The sequence below is a fragment of the Siphateles boraxobius genome, unplaced genomic scaffold, assembly GCF_051911475.1.
Source record: "Siphateles boraxobius isolate OS27281-9 unplaced genomic scaffold, OSU_SipBor_1 47, whole genome shotgun sequence".
Classification (NCBI taxonomy): Eukaryota; Metazoa; Chordata; class Actinopteri; order Cypriniformes; family Leuciscidae; genus Siphateles; species Siphateles boraxobius.
This window is the reverse complement of record NW_027509108.1, coordinates 3279372-3285960: the sequence shown is the minus strand read 5'-3', so window position 1 is coordinate 3285960 and position 6589 is coordinate 3279372. Positions and strand designations below refer to the sequence as shown.

The window sequence follows — 6589 nt, the reverse complement described above, 5'->3', positions numbered from 1 at the left end:
GGTGTTAGCTGTGAAAACGCCTCTCAGTTTTGACCAGGAAATGAACTTGTGAATTCATCAAACACAACCTGTTCCTGTCCTGTCTTTAACATCTTTAACAGCTTTCTGTTGATCCTTTTGCTCCTTTTCTACTCCAAATTGTTTTTTATATATTTTCAAAACATGTTAATTACATGTTAAGTATCATCCACTTATAGAACAAATATCAAAAAATTTAAGGAAACTTTATTTGCCGACTCTGAATGAAAAAGTCATGAGATGAAGAAGAAATGCTTGTTAGGGTTATTTTCTGTGGTAATCGAAAGCATGGGAAAACACTGTCGTTTACAGAAACTATAAATAATACAGAACATTTCTTGAACATTAAGATCACTGTTTCTCCATCATATGAGCTCTGGGAGAAGAGTTGCATTGTGGGAAATGTGTTTTTAGCTGAAGCCTCAAAGCTCTTCCTGTGGCTGTAGTTTCACTTCCTGTTTTTCTGTGAGTAAAAGACATCACAGGTTTAACTGAAGCTAACGCCTCCTAATAGTATAATGATGAAGCTATTCTGAAGTGTTATGGGTTATATTTGTGGGTTGATTGTTTTTCCTTTGTTTGGTCCGCAGGATGGTCTTTTATTTATTTATTTATTTATTTAAATGCTTGCAATGATTTATCAGGATATTCAGCAACTTTTGAATGGTGCAAATACAACATCATCCAGCAGAAGTGAACAGATGAAAACAGACAAACATTGAACTGAACATCCAACACGGAAATGATATTCACATTAATAACTTCAGACACAACTTAATTGTTACATAATGTGGTACTTCTAGAAGGAAGACTTTAATAAAACACTCAGGGACCAGGGAAAAAGCAAGAGAAAACCACATTACAACAAACGTTAACAAGAACCGACAGAGACTGAGGGAGAACACAGGGTTTAAATACACATGGACTTAATCAAAGAAACAAGACACAGCCGACATGACTAACGACATCATGACTAATACAGCTGAACTGAAACTCGTAATCAACGTGTCCATGGCAACTGAGTGGCGGGAAAACAACAAAGGAAACCAGGAACCAATCAAATTACAAACAGAAAGTCCATTAAAGTATCTTATGAGACATATTCAGCTTTTAAGAAAATATATTTATATATACATTTATATTTGTATTTTATATATTTGTGAATGTCAGCTGTAAACTGCCACATTAATGATAATTACTAGTGATGGGAAACCGAGGCTTTCTGAAGCATTTGAGGGTTTCATCGAATTGTGCCGAAAAAAGGTTCCCGCAATTCCCGCAATTACAGTTTTTTTCAATCGCTAACAAGCGCTTACCCATACTTCAGATACTTTTTCTAAACTCTTAACACAGACTCACACCTACAAAACACAATTGGCCAAATGGTTAATTTTCTTCTCAAAAACACATTTTGTTAAATATATACTAACTCTTCATTTCAAAATAGAACACATCTTTCTCTGCACACACTAACTTTACCAAAACACTGAAAATCTGTCTCAAAATGAAATTATTCTGTCAAAGAATTACACTTGTTTTCACTTCACATGGGTACATGCAGTCAATCAAAGTACACCAGGTTTCAAAATACTGTCTATTGTTGACATTACAAAAACTACATAGACTTTGATGTTTCAGTTTTACAGGTATTTATTTGCATGCAAAACATGCAATCCAACCTTTTTACACTAAATTTCTTGGTTGGGAACTGTATGTCCACATGTACAGTAATGTTCACATTCAAAAGCATTCTAGTAAAAAGCAAATCAGTTTTTTCCCTTTACTGTTTACAACAGGAGGTACAGTAGAAACACGGTATGAAAGAACAGAAAAAGTTTTACAGTATTGCTTACAAAAAAAGCACAAAATTACTGTATCTAAACTCTGCGATCTTCAGGGTTAGGCCACATGTTTTCATCAAATATTGCACTTCTGCACCTCTCACTGCACCTCTCACTGCACCTCTCACTGCACCTCTCACTGCACCTCTCACTGCACATCTCACTGCACCTCTCACTGCACCTCTCACTGCACCTCTCACTGCACCTCTCACTGCACATCTCACTGCACCTCTCACTGCACCTCTCACTGCACCTCTCACTGCACATCTCACTGCACCTCTCACTGCACCTCTCACTGCACCTCTCACTGCACATCTCACTGCACCTCTCACTGCACCTCTCACTGCACCTCTCACTGCACATCTCACTGCACCTCTCACTGCACCTCTCACTGCACATCTCACTGCACCTCTCACTGCACCTCTCACTGCACCTCTCACTGCACATCTCACTGCACCTCTCACTGCACCTCTCACTGCACCTCTCACTGCACATCTCACTGCACCTCTCACTGCACCTCTCACTGCACCTCTCACTGCACCTCTCACTGCACATCTCACTGCACCTCTCACTGCACCTCTCACTGCACCTCTCACTGCACATCTCACTGCACCTCTCACTGCACCTCTCACTGCACATCTCACTGCACCTCTCACTGCACCTCTCACTGCAGCTCTCACTGCATCTCTCACTGCATCTCTCACTGCACCTCTCACTGCACATCTCACTGCACCTCTCACTGCACCTCTCACTGCACCTCTCACTGCACATCTCACTGCACCTCTCACTGCACATCTCACTGCACCTCTCACTGCACATCTCACTGCACCTCTCACTGCACCTCTCACTGCACATCTCACTGCACCTCTCACTGCACCTCTCACTGCACCTCTCACTGCTCCTGCTATTCTCCCTGGGCCCCTTGCTCTTACTCTTCCTCGTCCAGACATTACAGTGTTTGTCTTTTTCTGTTTCTGTTTCCAAAAACATCACTCCTCAAAGTCCTAATTTTACTGTATAAGTGTCAATGTAATAGAAAAAAATTGGGTAATTTTGGGTTGGCCCAATTTACCCAACATAAATCAGCTGTGTGTCAATTATTCAATTGTTTGTTTATTATTTTGCTGAGATATATTGTTTTTGGAACTGATATCATTGCAAAAGCAGAGGTTTTTATACTGTATCTAAGGTTTGGAATATTGTTTTTGCTATTGTGGGATGGTGTGTGTTAACATTCGCAAATACTACAAAAACAATCCATAATTTTGTTGGGAGGTATAACTTGTCTGTTAAGAAAATGTAAGCATTGTGGAAATGTGTTCACTGACTGCATATTATGTGAAAACGACATGAAATGTGTGAATGGTATGGCCACAATAGACCGATGCTGTGCTAATTGTGTTTAGAGTTTTGAAAATGTGACTACTGGTTAGACAAACGCTTGTTAGCGACTGAAAAAAACTGTAATGACATCTGGTGCTCACACTTGTTTTCTCCACCATATCTAACAATGACCAAACAAATCTTCAGAGCCCATACAGAAATGTAATATATGTCAATATATGTAAATTACATATATAATGTCAGTGCCCATTTATGTCTGCTGCCTATATGAGAATATATGCAAAATTCATATATATAAAACACATAGACATACAGTATATGAAACATATATTTCAAAATATAGCAAAAATGGCCATTTTCATGTAAGTGCCATATATTTTCCCGTATATGCACATAAATGTTAAATATATGTAAGACGCATATTATGTATACTGTATATGCATATATGTCCACCATAACCATATGCCACAGCTTTAAAAATGCATCAGTATGTTTATGTTTACATACATTTATCAAATATGTGGGAAACAAATATATATGTCACATATTTATACTCAATTTTGTCCATATATGCGATAAACCAATACTATACTGTAATATATGCAGATATATGGTACCATATATGGATGAACTCAAATATTTTCTTCACATGTTTGGACACATAAATGTTCATATATGTTGCAGGCATATATTGTGTTCTCAGATAAGTCAAATATATATATATATATATATATATATATATATATATATATAGATATATATATATATATATAGATATATGTCATGCTATTTAAAATATAAGTACATATATGGCCATATATTACATTTTTGTATGGGAAGTCTGTGACGTACAAGTGTGGATCAATACAGTTCTCTCTAATCTCATCTAAATGAATGAGCAAATGAGACCGCCGTAATGGTGAAATGAAACAAAACTTTCCATAAAGCATTACCATCTAAACTTCTGTTCAATATAAATAAGAATGTGTGTAGATGTATGACATAAATACATGGTAATAATAAGTACAATAATGTGTAATGGCTCGAAGTCAGTATTTCTTGTGTTTCTCTTTTTTCTGTTCTTGTTGTTTCTCTTTCCTTCAATGATTCTTCTTATTAACATCAGGTGTCACCACTAATGGCCAATCATCACTTAATTAATCACTTAATTATCTCATTAACTTCAACACTGCTTCAGTGTTCATTTTTAACACCCTGTAGTTGGACCTATATGTACACCAGGAGTGTTCATGTGTACACTGGGGATTTTGCTGTGCAGTCGACGGTTTCACATATTGATCAATAATATAAAATATACAAGTATGTGATCATAATTATAGTAGCCTAATTGTAATTGAAAAAATTCAAACAAATTCAAAATTCAAACAAATTAGCCTACATATTTTGGGTGTTCTGTTTTTAAATATATATAAATTATGTTATAGGGAAGTGTAGTATTAAATCATTTAAACAATTTCCCTTTTCATGTATCTTCCGACGAGGTCGCATTTCTCGCGAAGCGCCAATTTATTTCAAACCAGCTGTTACACGAACTCCGATACGATCAGGAGAATAAATAATCATAATGACGCCACACAATAGAGGAGTTTTCGGACAAAAAGTCATTCATGACAAGCATTGAATCGGGCCGTGACCCTCGATCGCTTCTGGTGCAAATCAGGTTTAAATCTTCAAGTGTGTGTCCAGCCTGAGGTTTGGTGTGATGAACTCATCTGTGTTTATGAAGGAGCACTCGAGTATCATATGATGTTATAGTTTATGAAACACAGCTGTAAAATACAGTTGTTTCTGTGTCTCTGTCCTCTGGATTACAGAAGCGTCCAGTGTCTTTGATCTATAGAAACAAGAGTTATTAAGTTATAATAGAGAAAATAACTCAATCAAAGAGAATCTATAGTTCCCTTTCGAACGGTCTCTTCGTATTGCGTAGCTATACCCAGAGGGGGAAACTCCTTTTCCTCGATTTACTGAAGCCTTTATGTAAAGCGCATTTGCAGCTGCACAGCTAGAACATGAGCGTCTGGCTCGCTCATAGGCTGCGCTGCGGCAACTGCACATCCAATGGCGCGGGCGCCTCTGACGTACGACCAATGAGAACACTCTGCGTCATACACGTCAGAGCCCTCCAAGGGGGCGTGACCTCAGTCTATAATAGCCCCCGAATTCGCCATTATAGCAGATTTTACTCCTTCAGCGACAAACTTCACGTCTCTGACCATTTATTGAGCCTTCGCCGTCGAACAAGCCTTCAGCCTGAGCCAGCTACAGTTCAGCAGACGACACATTTCACCGTGTTTCTCCTGACGCCGTCTCTCCTGTGGCTATCCGGCGATATCCTTTTCATTGCTCATTGTATATTGTTGTATTATTTGTACGAGCGTTGTTCAAATGCCTCGTGTTAAGACCTGCGCCACGTGCGGATGCAAGCTGCACGAGGCGGACGAACACGCTAGCTGCATTCCATGCCTGGGACTTCACCACGCGGAGAATGCACTGTCTGCCGGCGGATGTGCGGCCTGCGAGAGCATGCCTATCTCCGTGCTGCGAACTCGGCTAGCCCTCTCCCGTGACGGCGACGCCGCCTCTCTCGCGCTTCCTTCTCCGGCCCTACTTCAGCCAAGGAAGAAGAAGCGCCGCAGCCAACGGCATCCGGAGAACATGGATGTTAGTGAACGCACGCCGGCCTCGTCCCCGCGTGCCTCACACTCTCCAACCCGTTCATCTCCGGTCCTGTTTGAGGGAGATCAGCGCCCCCCCCACGTGGCGGGCCTTGTCTCCTTCGGCGGGCCTAGCGAGCACGACGACAGCCTGTCTATCGCTGCGTCTGAGGAAGAATGGCCGGGCTCTTTCGACCCCGTCATGGCTTCCCAGCCGACGCCCAACGCCTCAGCTACCAGGACTAACTCCGACGCGGAAATGCTTCGGATCCTGACGCAGGCCGTAACGGACCTCGAGCTCGAGTGGGCCGCGCCCGCTGAACCCCCTCGAAGTCGGCTGGATGGCTGGTTTCTGCCAGGGCACCAACAGGCCCCTCGTCACAAGCCAGCGCCATTTTTTCCTGAGGTACACGAGGAGCTTACCAAGGCCTGGCGCACTCCTTATTCTACACGAGGCCCCGCAGTTTTCGCGACGCTCTCCTCCGTGGACGGAGCAGCGGAAAAAGGCTATGAGTCGTTGCCGCCCCTCGAAGAGGCGTTGGCCGCTCATCTCTGCCCGAACACAGCTGCTAGCTGGCGAACTAGAGCTGTGCATCCCAACAAGCCGTGCCGTAGCACTTCAGCCCTCGCCGGACGCGCGTATTCCGCCTCCGGTCAGGCTGCATCGGCCCTGCACACGATGGCCGTGCTGCAGGTTTACCAGGCCAA

General features: G+C 41.8%; 1 protein-coding gene across 1 annotated transcript in view; it reads right to left on the bottom strand.

Annotated features, from left to right (window-relative positions):
* LOC143710510 (B-cell receptor CD22-like) overlaps positions 1–6589 on the bottom strand; it is a 773497-nt gene that overhangs the window by 35170 nt on the left and 731738 nt on the right. The gene's annotated exons all lie outside the window — the stretch shown is intronic.